The sequence below is a fragment of the Ixodes scapularis genome, unplaced genomic scaffold, assembly GCF_016920785.2.
Source record: "Ixodes scapularis isolate PalLabHiFi unplaced genomic scaffold, ASM1692078v2 PGA_scaffold4__175_contigs__length_147842914, whole genome shotgun sequence".
Classification (NCBI taxonomy): domain Eukaryota; kingdom Metazoa; phylum Arthropoda; class Arachnida; order Ixodida; family Ixodidae; genus Ixodes; species Ixodes scapularis.
Genome location: NW_024609879.1, coordinates 72,699,499 through 72,715,948, shown reverse-complemented (window position 1 = coordinate 72,715,948; position 16,450 = coordinate 72,699,499). Strand labels below are relative to the sequence as shown.

General features: G+C 46.0%; 1 protein-coding gene across 1 annotated transcript in view; it reads right to left on the bottom strand.

Moving 5' to 3' along the window:
* Positions 1 to 16,450, bottom strand: part of LOC115310914 — a 159,543-nt gene that overhangs the window by 17,256 nt on the left and 125,837 nt on the right. The window lies entirely within an intron of this gene.

The following is a 16,450-nucleotide window of genomic DNA, read 5'->3' as shown; positions in this document are numbered from 1 at the left end:
TGATACGTGGCCGTTATAGCATTTGGGAGGGCTAGAAACTGGCATTCTTTCCGGAATATATTATTATCAAGCCACACATGCGAATAACTTCATATGCGCATGCTTATGCACGTTACATACCTATCATCCAGACATAATTATGACAAATCTTAATAAAGATGTCCTAGACGTATATTCTAACCTTTAAAATATTAAAGCATGCTATTGCCAGAAATGACGGGCCGTTTACACCGAAATATCCGTGTACCTTACGTCTTCGATGAACATGTCCTCACAGGATCACACAGGAAAATAATTGCTTGATTACACCTATCGTATATTTTCATTAGGGGGAAAAACATAGTCATATAAAACATCTCGATAATTACATCCCTTATAGAGGGTCCGAACATTTCGTCGAACGCCGTTTCATCGAACGCCGTTTCATCGAAGCCGTTTCATCGAACACCGTTTCATCGAACGCCGTTTCATCGAACGCCGTTTTATAGAAGCCGTTTCATCGAACGCCTTTTCATCGAACGCTGTTACAGCCTGCAATATTTTTGCAATTTATTTTGATTTTTATACACAACGTCATCTAATTCTCCATTTTTTTAAATCACAGTATGCAGTGACGAGATAAGTTCCATTGTGAACATGTCCTGCTTCGAGAAAAAAGCCTCCATGAAACAATGACCCCTCTTCATGTCACATGAAACAATTAAAAATGAGACAAAAAAAACAGCAAAAGAAACAGAAAGCACGATGTGCTTTCTGGGAAGCGGGTAGTGTTTTATTGTTTGACAGCGTGTACCTGTAACCTTGGGTTATGTGAGGATCCGAAAGGGTGACAGAGTACACCCAGGGCTTTACTATTGTCTGGTGCGGGTTGGGTTACGTCCCAATCCGGCTGACGTCTCAATTCGGCTATTGCCTCAATTCGGCTAGAAGTTTCAATTCGGCTGGACGTTCCAGTTCGGCTACATCCTCAATTCGGCTAGAAGTTTCAATTCGGCTGGACGCTTCAGTTTGGCTAGATCTTCAGTTCGGCTACAAGTTTCAATTCGGCTGCATGCTTCAGTTCGGCTAGATCCTTGCTTCAATTCGGCTGGACGTTCCAAGTTGATCAAGCTAGGCATCTAAACATAAGGTGTCCCCAATTTTTTTAGAGAGACGTTAACTATATCTGCATCTTGCCTTAACATTGCAACGTGCAAGCTCAGATCAATAAGTTCAAGCAGCTACGCAGGCTTTGGGCACAGAAACATTTGTGTTTGTGTTGTTTGTTCTGTGAAGCTGCTGTGCAAACACCAGGTCTCTGCTTCAAAGAAATTTATTCACTTGCCCAAAGAATGGATTACAGCAGACCAAAGATTGCTTCTTCCAGTGCTGGCCACTGCTCACGTGAAAGGGACAGGACTCCTTGGCAGCTCCTACGTCGAACTGAGTTGAAGAAAAAAAGAAGATCCCTGCATCAGTTATGAGACAAAACAATATGGTAGGGGCTCAATCCAGTGATTTACATCTTCAGGAGGCTAAGGAGAATGTAACAGTATACCTGTAAATTTTTTTCAAGGTCACAAATTTGCCTCAAAATTGGCTAAACACACCAGTAGCTATGACTGACCTCGTAGCCAAAACCTTACGTCCGCAAAAAATTGTTTGGCGACATTGAATTTTTAAATTCGGTCCTCATCATATTTTCAAAGTGAAAGTTTCTACCGGCAGTATTAAAAATATGGAGGCTCGGGCAAGCTGGTGTTGCATACTCCTCTACAGCGCGAAAAATTCGCAACCAAGCACAAGCACACACAAAAGGAAAAGACATTCATGAAGCTCTGACTTGCAACTCAGTCTTGTATTATTTCTTCTCTGCCTGCGCCTGTCTTTTTAAACAATAAGATTTTTCTTTTTTGTTATTTTTGGTTTTATCTGGATGCAAGATAATCTAATTCTTTTTTGTAATAAATCTGGACAAGGTTTAGTGACAGTTTTCTTCTAACCTCGAAATCTTTTCAGCTTCAATAACTTCCCTAATTAGTTGGTTATTATTTTTACTTATTACGGGGCGGCAATGTTTTTAGTTCTGCTTGACATCTGCAATCTTGGCAATGTATGCCTTAGTGCCCAGAAGTGATTCTGTTTATGTTGTAGTCGTGTTCCCCTTGTCTATGTGACATCAGTATTTGTGACGTCGGGGTGGGGAGGGGTTGGGTTTTGGCAGTAGAACTTGTTTCCAACTGATTAGAAGAATTTCGATGGCAACAAATAAAGCCTGCGGAACCCCAACAATAGCTCAGCAGCACGAAAGAAATATGTTCCATTCTGTTCTCTGATGTGGTTGTGCTAGCCATGCTCCAAACAAGAGTTTCGAACAAACCATTTGGGCTTCGTAACGTGAAGAGGGGTACAGTTTCTATCATGAAGGAAGCCATTAGCCCGCAGATTTTGTGGGACGAGCGAAGGCGGCGGAACTTTCTAGATTTCACACTTCACCCCGCACAGCCATGCAGCATGGCACGTTCCCGTGGCACCTACGGCTGTGAGTAGCAAGTATGTCAGGGAGCCTTTAAAAAGGTGGGTAAAACAAAGTTTTTCAGTGACCGAATCGAGGAGACTGATAGCTTAATGTACCGACACTTGGATAAGTAACCCTGTTGTTGTTGTTGTGTACGGGTTTTATGGCGCAAGAGCTCCGACGGCCATACTGCGCCAAACTAGGTAGGATAAGTAACCCTGGTTTGCAAGTTTTGTCGTGGGAGAGTTGGTATTAACTGGGGTGTACTGCGAGTTGTAGAGGATCTAGAGTCACACCGCCATATTCAGCTCAAGAAGCCTCGTCTAGGCACAGGCAACTCCTTCCGCAATCATTGAGACTATAAATTAATTAATACACTTGTGTCTGGTTATTTTTTCTGTTTCTTTTGACTTTCTGAGAATCGAGAAACTCAGCAAGCAAATTTAATATCTAAATTATTCTGAAAAACTGAGAATTTAATCAAAACAAGCTCTGAGAAACATCAGATTTTCCACAAAGGTAAACTCCAGAAAACACCCTCCAATGCCGCAAAGGATTACATTCTTTTCCCTTGTCTTTCTTCTCCGACATTGTTTCCCTGCTTTTATCAGTCTCGGGTTTTCTAGATTATGATCGACAAAGGATTAATTCTGGAAACACGGAATGCCGCTTATAGTGATGCTGCTATATGTCACGCTAGGGGTAGCCAGGCAGGCTCTGGTGCAGCTTGGTTATGACCTTCCTCGCAAAGGGAAGTTTTGGCATTGCATATGAGGCGATACTTGCCCAAGTCTAGAGGTTACCTTGGCAAGGTTATGGAAGCACCCATGCTCACAAGTACGGTAACTGCCCAGGTCACCTTGGAACGTCTCAGCACACGGCAGGCACCACCGTCTGTCGTAGGTATGATGTGCTGCAATGTCTGATGACACAAACTGCAGCAAAACAAAACATATTTTCCTGTGAAACAGTATCCATAGCTGCAATCTCCGTACCAGCACACTGCATGAGTAGCTAATCTCATTGTGCACTTCTTTCTACATTAGAAGCACAGTTTAGCCTGAAGGCGTCGGCATATTTCGGTTCCACATATAAAGTCGCTCATACAGATTTACGTCAAACAAACATATTTCGCCACGTCTGTGGCTGTGGCAGAAAATACTAAGAAAGGCGAGATAAATCTACGATTGCATGCTTGAAATGGTCAGAAATGGGAGGAAAAAGCCCCGAGACACTTTCCTCCCATTTCTCCTCCTGTGAACAGCAAGGTCGAGGGAGCACACCAGTGGTGCAATCGGTGGTTTGTACGCGGTGCTCAAACGTGATTATTTTACGATGTTTGGATACCATCATTTCAGCCATGTTGCGATTACATCGATACATTAAAATTGTCAAACGCTGATTGAAAAAAAATTGTACCGGCTCATTCACGACTTTCTTAGCTTTGGTTGCTCCCATTACGGAATAAAGGGTTTGTTCACCAAATAAACAACGCACTCCCGAGCTTCACCCACTTTGTCACTGAAGGCTTTGTTCGTGTTCGAAGCTAGATCTTTGCTCAAAAAGCACTTCGAAATTACAAACAAATCTACGACGACTCTCAGCAACCCTCGTCTCATTGAACCGCAGCGCAGTTTTCGCCCAAAGGAGCCGCAAGTAACGACTCTTGAGAGCAAAATAATTATCTATAAAAGCTACACACAATGCATGGTTCCGGCATTTGAGCACAAGGTATTTGACGTCTTTCGGAGAACGCTACAAAAGCTTAGTATTCCAACAAGAGCTTAAACGTAAAAAAATTTCAGTTTTCTTCGTATCTGCCTGAACTGGGCGGAGCCACCCGAACGACCCGACGTATGCAAGATCCAAAGCATGTGTCGCAAACTGCTGTGTGCGGCACGCCGGAGCAGCCATCTTTCCGACTGTTTGCACGCTGGCTCACATTGTTTCGATGCATGTGTCTTGCGTTTAACGTTTCGATGGCAGCCTTTCAATTTTAAGAACAAAGCGTCAAGTGCTGGCCTGGCTGTCACTAAGACTGTTCACACACACAGTTGCTCAATGCGAAGTGTAAACAAGTACGCCCATGACATCCTGGAAAGGACAGCCTGGCGCCTAGGCAGTACGGCCACGCAGGTCCAATAAAAGCTCGCAGGATGCTGTACATAGACTGCGCGACACTGTTAAGCACTAGACACAACAAAGAAATAAATGCACCTTGATCCTACGAGAAAACTCTGATGACACAGAGTATAGTAAGACTTGCGAAGCTTGTAACTGGGTTCATGAGCTTTTAATCACTCCCGCGACACACACCTGCACACAATGTGTCATCCGAATTTACCCATTGGATCAAGGTACATTAAATTTTTTTCCGCTGCCAAATGGAAGGGAAGGTGCGACAACATTATCCTTTTGTCTTACCCTAGCATGAACTAGCTGGTAATGGTACAATTACAAGCGAGTTGCTTTCACTGCAGTCCCTCCTGCTCGAGCTCTCGTACAACCAAACCGCAATTAAACGCAAGGCGCTTGCCCGCACTTGTAGCCACTCCGGCTAGTCCATGCTAAGACGAGACAAAGCATGGCAGGAAGCCTGCCACTACAGCACGTCGGCCGCCGGGCATGACTGGCGAGTGCAAGTGCCACGCGAGTCACATGAATGTTCTGCAATAGCTGCGTGACTTAAAAGAACCCAGATGAAACGCCGTTCGTTGTGCCATTCATTGGTGCAGGGGTAGAACATCGGGCTCCTAATCAAAAGGCTGTGGGCTCGATCCCCCTATAGGGGAGACATATCATTGATCTTCTTTCATTAAGTGAGCCCTATCTTTGCTTTTATTCTCTGTTCTTCTCATTTGACGTGCTTCCATGACCGACTGGGTAATCCATGTTGATCTACAACAACTGGATCGGTCGTTGCATGCTCTCAACCCTAGATATATAACACAGCTGCAAACAAAATCACAAAATTTTCAAGAGCCGCAGAGGGAGAGAGGAGGGGGGGGGGGGGGGGGGCCGCGGCAGGTTTTTTGTTTAGAGCAATAAACGAAACTCAAACTAATTTCGGTCTATCTTATACGAGTCAAAAGCAGTCCAATTGTGCGTAAGGCAGCAGTAGCACATTTAAAACGCGTTTCATTTCTCTTTTTGGGGAAGTGCTCCGGGAGAGCGGGGGGGGTGGGGGAGAGAGAGGAGGGATAAGGGAGGGAGCGGCGAGCCGCACTTTAACACGCGGAGAGCCGCAGCTTGGCCACCCCTCTACTAGGGCATCGCCATGCAGGTTCTCAAGGAGCTTGGGAACGGCCTTTCCCTCTAAATTAATTCCTGGCATTGTATACTAGGCGATACCTGCTGTAGTCTATGGGTTACCTTTGCAGGGAGATGGAGGCATCGATGATCACACGTACGGCAATTGCCCATGTCGCACATCATCAAGGAAGGTCTTCATGAAGCAGGCAACTTGTCCTGTCGATGGAGACCCAAACATATCCTGCATATGTGGGTAAAGTGCCTAAAATTTAATTTAATTACAACTACAACTACTTCTCTCCAAAAGCATCATGACATCAAAGCTTGCCGCTTTCCATAGATGGACTCGCTAGCACAGCCTGGCCTTTTTCGGTCGGCCAGGGTGTCGAGTGTGTTTCGTAGCGACCCGCCACACGCCCTCAAAGTTGAACTTGTGTCTTACTCAAATTTCGGAAGAGAAGCCTACTACCAAGTATGATAGAATTGTAGCAGGGGATCATGATGTTAGCTACGTAGCCCCCGCAACCCGACCTCCATTATCGCCAGCCCCTTTGCCATCTACTTCATCGCCCATCACGACTACCCGTCATCCCTTGTGGTTGACGCTTGTTCGTAGGGAAGGACTGGCTGGCACTGCTGGGCTCTGCGCCGCTACTCATCCCAATTCCCAAATGGAGACTGCGGCTGACCGATGACATCTGTCGTCTGCTTCCTTTCTTCGGTACTTTGCTTCGGTTAAGGAACTGTTTTTTGCAGATAGTATAACGTGTTGAAATCGCTTACCTACTAATTTCAACGGCAATTCATCTTGGAAGTGCCCGTGCAAAGCTGGTGCCGCGATGTGTGGTGATATCAAACGCAGAGAGTGCCTGAAGAATTTTGAGGTTGCTCAAACGATTTGTGGATATGTTTGGACGCACTTTATGACAAACAAATCAGCGGCAAGCGGCTCATAGTCAAGCGACACTTCCCTGATGACTTGCTAAGTGCTTGGATATGGTCAAAAAACTTCCGAGTGAAACCTATTCCTTCAGACTACGGATACGGAAGGCTCCGCTTCTCAGGGCGCGATGAGCCAGGTCCCCTCTACAGCCCATCGAGACTTTGGACGGCGCTCGAATGCGTGCTCAGAGTGCAGTCCAGTGTTACTTTAGTGCCATCGGACGGCACTCAGATGCAACCTGGATTAAAACAGTTCGCTTTTATTGTTATTGCGGTCACTGTGTAGGTCACTCACTGAGGTGAAGAGGAGGTGAGACGGGGTCCAGTCACTGCCGCGATCAACGACCGAAATCCAACGGTTCCGCAACTTGCTGACCCTTGTAAAACCAGGAGAACTGCCCACAAATTCACTTTACTGCGAATTGTATTATGCTGTGGGACTGAACGGTGAAATGTAACGCCTGCGGAAGAATAATCTCAACGGTCCTTGTAGTCGCGCACACTGCAAAGCCCCATCCTGGCCCCTCCGACGCGCGATGCCACATACTTTCGATTCCTAGAGCTCGCCTGTTCATCGCAGTTCGCCCAGTCTGCCGCTCACGGCAGCGCTCGCTATATCCCTTTCGTTCTGATAAAACCCACTAGACAGAACGAGTGAACGGGTGTGGTTTCGGAAAACGTAGTGTCTAGAAAACTGTCCGACGGCACTCTTGCAGAGCGTTCAAATGCCATCAGACGGTACTCCACTCGCGCGTTCAAGTGGCGTCCGAAAGTCTCGTATAAAACGAGTTCTCAAAACGACTTTTACGAAGGGGAGTGTGGCGTATTGGTAAGATGTGTCGCATAAGCACGTGATCCCGGGTTCGATCCCCACTGCGGGCTTACTTTATTGTTTTTGTTTTCTCGAACATTTTATTTTGCCGACGCATTTGGCGATATGTACATTTATTTTTTTACCATTAACACAGGAAAAAAACGAATGTTGTGGCCGAAATTTCGCTGAACGAAATAGCATGGTACTTCGTTTCCGGAGGTGCATCGGGGAAAGCGGGGCTTGGTTTGGACGCCGCGAAGCGGCGTGTACGACAGGGCCAAATGGGTCAATAGCTTTGTAATTAGCAGCCGCATACTGTCGCCGCGAAGCGGCGTGAACGCAGGCGGGGGTGTGTGTTAACGAGCTCCCCAGTGATACACGCGCCGTCCGACTGCCGGACGGCACTTGTAGGCGCGATTGGAATGCCGTCGGGCGGCACTGTAGACACAGCCTTCGGAAAGTGCTTTGTGGCCCCTTCCCGAACTTGCGCTACCATGCTTTCGTGGATACTCACCCTTGATGAACGAACTGTGAAGTGGGACCGGTCAGTGATTCGGTATTACTTTCGTTGCAATCGGAGGCGTTGATTTGAACCGCTCGTGCCGTCGGGCGGCACTGTAGACACAGCCTTCGGAAAGTGCTTTGTGGCCCCTTCCCGAACTTGTGCTACCATGCTTTCGTGGATACTCACCCTTGATGAACGAACTGTGAAGTGGGACCGGTCAGTGATTCGGTATTACTTTCGCTGCAATCGGAGGCGTTGATTTGAACCGCTCGTTCTCGAAATAGGAGCCTTGTCTTGAACAAAACCATCCAATAACTCAAAGGCCGCAACCACGTCGCACACAACTCTCTACCTGCCCCAAATGCGTTGCGCCATCTTGGGTCCCAGTGTTGCCAGGTGAGGAAAACAAAAATCAGTGGATACTGGCTAGAACTCAATCGAACTCCCTAAAATCAGTTAATAAATTTATGCACTTTTTTTACTCCTGGACTAATTTTTTAGCAAATATCATAAGCTATAAAACAGCAGTTTAGATAAAACTGTACTCCCAAATTGAGCTATAATTAGTATTATTTTTATTGCGTCACTCTGCTGCAATGTCCGACAGAAATGTTTTAACATCCAGAAGTCGGTTTGATTGTATCAACTATTCCGATGACTTGACTCAACGCTGCAATACAAAAAAAACAAAAAGGCAGTGGCTCCTCGGACGGCCGTTGCTGGAGCCACATCCACACAGACAAGGCTCCTTCGACACCGGAAGTGACGTATAAAACCACGTGACTTTTAAAACTAATATAATATTACTTTAATATTATATATCCAACAATATCATAAACTTATATAGCCCACAAAAATATTTACAATGTATTTTTATGCATTTTTGAAATTAAAAGGTCACGTGGTATAAATAAAATAAGGCTATTGAGCTATTATTTTATGTAAAAAAGCGGTGCTATAAAGTTTGTTGCATTGTAAACATACTGTAAATTAGTTTGTCTCATTATATTAATATCCTATGACGTCACTTGGCGGAAGCTGGGCGCGCCGCCCCGCGCCGCGCCTACGCCTCTGCGCGCCTGGCCTGTCCCGTCCACGAGTTGGTCGTGGTCCCGTCGGCTGCGTGCTGCGTCCCGTCCACGACCATTATAGAGTTGGTCGTGGTCCCGTCCCACCTGCCCGCCTGTCCTGGCTAGCGCCTGGCTCGTCTGGCGGTCGGTGGCGGTCTGGCGTCGGCGCGTTCGTGGCGTTGGCAAAGTCCGTCGATCGTCAATTCGTCGAGTGCAGCTGGTGCTGGTGCAGCGCGGTGTCTGCGGTCAGACGCGTCGGTGAGGTGGTGGAACTCGAGCGTTGCGCAGGTCGTTCGATACCTCCAGCTGGTGTGGCGTAGAGTGGGTGGACTGAGCTCGTTTGCAGCTCGCGTGCACGTGAAGGCTTTGCGTCGACTGGGTCGTTCGTTTCGCCTGCCTCGCCGTCACCCTCTTGACGGCGTTCAACTACGACGTGTATGACCGCGCCCCTGAGTGAAGTAGCTCGATATGGGCTGACGGTAACTTAGGTGCTTGAGACGTACGTTCGTATTTTACTATTGGTGATGTACTACCATGGTGAGCCCTTTCTTGACTATTTATGAACGAAACTCAAATGAAAAAGTTGGCGTCGGGCGAACTCCCTTGTTGAGGTTGACACAAAGCCCCACCCTGGTGCCCCCCTCTCCTTCCATGGTAAAGTTAGTTTTACCCGGTGCCCCCCTCTCCTTCCATGCTAAAGTTAGTTTTACCTCTCACCGTAGAATATTCCCGAGGGTTTATTTCTGAGGATTACTTGTTTGACTCAGTAGACACATAGCTGGTCTAGGGTCTTTCCAGCTAGAGAGGGTGCATCTCATTCCACCACTTTCCTTGGAACTTTAAAGGCAGGCTACATTCAGCATGCTGCCTAAAATCTATCCGTGGGTCACAGAGGTGTCGAGCTGAAGCCTATGCCAAGTTTTACAGCTAGGAGCGTGTTTACAGTGATAGTAAGTGAAAATGCACTGGCATACCATAACTACTTGAGAAACTTTTGCCTCATGCCAGCTGTTTTGAAAATGTTCATATCGGCCTTGTTGGACGTCTACTACCCTGCGAAGGCTATCGATACCTCCTCACTATTGTGGATCGGCTTACCTGCTGGCTGGAAGCGACACCTATACAAGACATTGCATGCAGCCGAGACCATTACATCAGCTTTCATTAACACCTGGTTCACACGATTTGGCACGCCCATTGAGGTTGCAACAGAATGAGCAACATTTTGAGGCAGTTTTTTTCTGACGCCTCTCTGTGCTGCTGGGAACCAGACACATGAGACTGCCTGTCATCCGCAAGCCAATGGTCTCGTTGAAAATTTTCACTGCCAACTAAAGGCTTCAATTATGACCAATCAAAATCCAAATCATTCATTGGATCTCCCCCTGTCATCTTTCTTGTTCTTTAAGCAACTGTCGAAGAAGACTGTGCCTGTTCCTCAGCTCAACTTGTCTATGGCACTTTGCTTCATTTGCCGGTTGAGTTGGCAGCTCCCTGACACCCTGCAGCAACACTCGCCAAGACTGGGACCTACTTTGAAAGACGAGAGAAGATCTTTGAAGGCAGCATGCCAGCACCGACCCCCACCAGAGCAACCACCAAATCATTCACTGCAAAAGATCTAAATGAACACTGAACCACATCTTGTCTTCTTGAGGAATAAGAAACATTTTACAATCAAAGTTAATGGACCAGAACTACTTTCCACAGACCGCCTCAAACAGCCTATGTTGAAGCAAACCCAACATTGTGTGTCAAAGGTGAAAGTCGCCTGTTTCGATAAACAAGGTGTTTTACCTTGTTTATCGAAACAGGCAATTTTCACCTACCCAACAACTCTTCCTCATGGTCTTCAACAAGAAACAATTCACTGGAGTGACTTCAGTGAATTTCGGGGGAGATGCCTGCCACTTTTATCCTCATTTCGCTGTCGCCCCTGGCTACTGCTTGCCAAAAATAAACTTGCTAAAAAGGCAGACAGAAATGAATCAAAGTTCTCACTCAAGAAAACAGTTTGTGTAAATTGTTTTGCCGTGTTGTGGGCTATCGTTAAATTCATCCTTAAAATTATATAGACCCTGTATCTGCATCAGGAAGGGGCATAAAGCTCTAGGTGGTGCCCTTAGTTTCATGATAAGTTTAACTTTATTTCTCATGCAAAATCTAAAAAAAATGTCTTGGTATGGCAACCTTTCTGAAATTTTTAGCCATTCAACTTTTTTGCTATGGAATCAGAATAGTGGATCATCATTGCACTACAAGTGCAGTTGTCTGGAGTGCAATGAAGCGCTGGAATGAAGTTGGTCTTAAAGGTTGAAGCATCAAGAAGGCCTATAGGGGTTATTTATTTATTTATTTATTTATTTCCAGTACTACTAATCCCATTTGGGACTGTTGTAGGGTGGTACATCATACAAAAAGATTTTTGTTTTTTTAGTACACATTTGAAGATAGTGGTATGCAAGCCTATATCGACAGGTGCGCTTCCAAGTTAATGAGGAAATGCTCTACACTAGTGGAATGTACAATGTTTCACGGCAAGCGATTCCAGTCGTTTATAACTGGGGGGGAAAAGAAATATTTGAAGCACTTATTATGGGCTGGAAGTTCTTCATAAAGTTTACCATGGTTATATCTTGTTAACCGTTTACCAGTAGGGGTTAGATAATTTCCTGTGGGAATGTTGAAGTGGCTGTTAGCTAATTCATATAGAAACTTGAGCTTTGCAATTTTTTCCCTGGCTGATAGTACTAATTTTTATGCATTCATTAAATGGGTGGGTGTAGGGAATCTATTAGTCATGTGCCAACAGCAGATTTTGAGTTTGAAGCCAGTAGTGGTTTTGTCCAAATACTTTCAAATCAAATATTGAATGGTTTCTCAAAGCCCAGACTGTTGCACCATGCTTAAACGAAAATCCGGCTAAACTCGTGAAGGTTGTACCCAAGCTTCCACTTGTCCATTTATAGGCTAATTTTAATCTAACTATATTTACAGACTGTGACCTCAGAAAGTTCCATGCTGGGGATGACAAGTAAATTAGGTATTTAACATAAAATGAAACCTATAGTATAGAGCTGCATCTATACCCGATTGAAATTGAGTGGATTTACAAGCCTCGCTATGTGCGAATATTATTTTTTCAATCTCGAATTAATTAAAAAGATATGTATCACGAATGGTTAATGCAGGTTGTCTGGGCATATCTACCTATCATATAATCTTGCATTAGAGCTACAGTTATTTTGAATACTTTACTACACGTAAATATAAACATTCACAAAATTTTAGTTTATTTTTAAACACCAGTCGCGCGCGTGCAGAAGGTGTGCTTTTCTTTCCCAAGCACGCAATTGCGATATTCATAATTTCCCAAGTGTTGATTGCAGCGGGTTGCCCGTTGAGTGCGCTTCTTACCGAGCACTGGTGCACTGCAGAGAAGAAACATCAGCGGAGGTCGCTTTTGTGTGTGTTGCTTCTCCGCAGTGCTCCCACGCTCGACAAGAAGCGCACTTGACGGGACTTAAAAAAGAACAAGAAAACTAACTTTTTTTTTGTGTGTTTTTTTAAGTAATATTGACAATGAGTTACATGAAGACAACTTCATTACATTTGTACTGCACATGTTCATGCTAGCGAGATACAGCTTGGCCTCGCCATCATTGCTGCCGTACGGCAAAAACTCCTTGTTTAAGTGCGGGGAGGGAGGGGGGAGGAGTTTTTCTGAAGATGTGCCTGTAGACTTGGCAGGTAGGTGACAGTGAAAGGAACATCAAGAAAATCTGGAAGATCTTGGGTGTATGGCCCCTAGGAAGAGGCACGTTTGGTGGAGTATCTCCACAACTGCCGTCTCCTTCAGTGTCTTCGCCCTCATCGCTAAGTCAGAGTTGACTTCTTCACCTGATGGAAAAACATCTCCTTTTCACTGAAATTATGAAGACGCGAAAGCATTCGGAAATAAGGTAGCCATGCTTTCTCAGCGACGTGCAGTCATAGAACCAAGCCCCCCCCCCCCCCCTTTTTTTTTGTTTTTTTTGTAACGTATTGTGTTGTTTTTTATGACAAGCAAAGGAAGGCAGCGCCAACGGCTTCATAAACTCTGCAGGAGATGGCGCTACGCGGCCCCTTAATAACCTTCATGTAGTCACCTTGATAAAGTCGTTTTTACTACCACCAACCATTGTTGTGGAAACGCGCAAGACACGTGCCACGACCCCACGACTCCCACGAGTGGGTGGTCCACCGCGAAAAATTGTGTTTGTGTGTATGTTTATACAGCCTGAAGGTAGTCTGCCTCAACTGGTGGCTGTCACTTGCAGAGCACTGTGCAACGCCTGCGCAGCCGTGGAGTGGGAGGGGCGTGTCGTCCAGCGCGTCGTCTGGTGTGGACCCGGAGCCGCGCGCTGGCTGATTTGCCGTCACAGGAAATTTACTCCCGCACTTCGAAGGTCGCTCGGCTTACCATATCCGAATCGATTATCGAGAACTGTCTGAAATTTTTCGGGCACGTACCAACAATCCCGTAGCTGCTGCTGATTATGATTCTCGCGCAACGTCATCTGGGCAAAAGTATTTTCATACAGCGACGCTGTGTTTCTTTGTTGTTATTGTTTTCTTTTTCGTGGCTTTACGATAAAAATAAACGCTAAAAGGCGGCACCAACAGGTCCATCACGTTATTTAAAGCAACACACTGTCGTTTCCTGTTTAGTGTTGAAGTTAGGAATGACAGTGCACAATTCGAATGGAAGCAGTGATCGCACACTCCTACTTTTAGCCTTCGAAGTGCGTGAGTGAATTTCCCTTGACGGCAAACCTGGCAGCGCGTGGCTCCGTCCCCGAAAACAATTCCTGTGTATGCCACTGATCTTGCTACAACCTTTAGATAAGCTGCAGACGACAGGCCACCGTCATTGAATCTCCCTTTATCCCAGTATGTCTCCGTCGTCCTTTTATGCCATAGTTAGTTTGTTGTACATTTTATAGCTCTGGTCGCTTTTTCACCCCAATTCATCCGATATAAAACGATGTCGGAACGCGCTTCTCTTGGTATCGTTTAACGCGTGCAAGCGCGGAATGGCGTCATGTGCGACAGTGTGAAGCTCTTTTCGACCGATCACTGATGCTTACCAGCAGGATTTTGCGGTGAATTTATCCTTTATTACAGACCAGTGGTTCTCAAATGGGGGTCCGCGGAGGTATTCTAGGGGTCCGCGAAGCTCAGCCTCATCAGTCAAGCCCAGCAATAAAAGTTGTCTTGTCTGAGAGTCAGAAGAAACGTTACAATTTTCGAGTGAGTTTTCTCGTGTATATGTCACTAAAAGAAGTCTACTCCACACTAGCCCTTAGTTATACCCATTTATTAAATCATTTTTGTAATTAAACCATAACTTTTCCTTCCCCTCACCACGAACAGAGTCCTCCATCATATCCGCCGATTCACAAGAGGTCCGCGAATCATCAATGCTCGAGAACCACTGCTCCAGACAATTTTTCTGCCCTCGGCATGTATGCCCTGGTTGTTACCTTCATAATAAATAATTCACGGTATAAGTCGCACCCATTATGCATATTGTATTAGACACTGAGTTGCCTGTGGATGAGACTGCATTAATGTATAAGCAAATTAATTTATATGATCTTATTCCTTGATAACCACATTTCGGTGCATAGAAGTGCCGCACCCGTGGTATACTTCTGCGATCATACATCTGTCACTGATTTAGTGGTTTATAGGGGTATAATTGTTGTCTCGTGTACAAGGAAGCGCTGAACATGCCGAAAAGCTCGAACGAAATCTCGAAAGATGTAACAAATTGGTATTGTTCTTTAATAAGCAGCGACCAATTTATGGTTAAGTATGACTCTCATAATATACATTTGCAAACACTTTTTGTGTCAATTAAGCGTAAGCTTGTTTCGAATATAAGCTTTTGCTGGGACGATGTTTTCTGATTATTTATTATTATTATTTTGCCTAAGCAATTTGGGTCGAAGCCCGTGGTCGAAGCTACGGAGTGTGTTCGCATACCTTGCTCCATATCATAGTTTCGCTCCCTTCACTTTAAAGGACTTGTCCAGAGAGTTGCAAGGGCGAACCAACCGGAAGGCGCTTGTTTCCTTCCTCCCTCCCCCTCCCCCTCCCCCTCCCCCCCGTTTTCAGAGTGGGGGGCAAAGCATGCGTTTTGCCCCCCTGAAACAGCCGCCACCGGGCAGGGCAAATACTTTGCTTTTCATCAGGAGTCGGATGTCTTTGCTGGCATAGCTTGCATACTTTTCACTTTCTCTTGCAACTCCGTTCACTCATAAGCTGACAGTGCGAGTTGCATGCTCACTTTGACCAGTTGTACGTCTTTCTTTCGCCACGTGATCACTCTCCCGCCCTGTATCCCCACCCGCAGAGAGAGGGGTCAGGTGATGAAAAGGAAGCGGTCGATTGGTCTCGCGAGAGCGTTGCTCCCACCGCACTGTCATCTTAGGGGCCTTCGGGGAGAGGTCACCTTTACCTCCGGCCCTGGAGGTCGCTCATCTCCGCTCCTTTGGGATCGGGGAAACAGGGGGATCGGTGGCCGAGTGGGCTAGGGCACACCAGCTCGGAGCACGTGGAGCGAAAGCTCGCCCTGCAGATCCCAGGGATCCTGGGCTCAATCCCCACTCCTGCCCGTTCCGATCTGGATGTATCCGCAGTGTCACTACTGCGGCTAGAGGTTGTACTGCTAAATTGCTCATCTACAGTGAGTGACTCGTCGCAACTTTGAAATGCCTGACCAACTACACGCTGCATAAATACCCACACAACCCCAATTATTATCAGGGAAACTAGGTGTCGTTTGGCTAGGCTTTTCCGTTGGTTTCATAGCTGCTGCTGGCTTCACTTGGAGAAAGGATTTAAGGTGCCGTTTGGCACGGCTTCAAAGCTGATGACGTCGGCTCGCTCCATGGGACAGATAATGCTTTAGCATTAATAATTGGCGCACGTTCTTTCCATGAGCCAGCAGCCGCCGTTGTGAGCGAGCACACGCAGCTCAATTGACGTCATAGTCCCCCATTCGCGCTTAAGATGACAGTGAAATGTATGAGCTTCGGGCCAAAGGAGAATAGAGACAGACTTTTCGTCCCCACGAGTAAAAGCTACGTGATTGTTAGACCATGCAATTACGTAGCTTTCACTTTCGTTTACCTTTTACACCAGACCCAACTGTGGAGATGAAAAGCTTGTCTTTATTCTCTTTTTCCTCGGAGCCCACACATTTCATTGTCATCTTAAGCGTGAATCGGGGTCTATGAGGGTGATCGGTGGCCGAATGGGTTAGCGCACACTAGGGTGCCTTAATGTCCTTCTGTTTAGGGTGATGCCACCCTTTGTAGTAC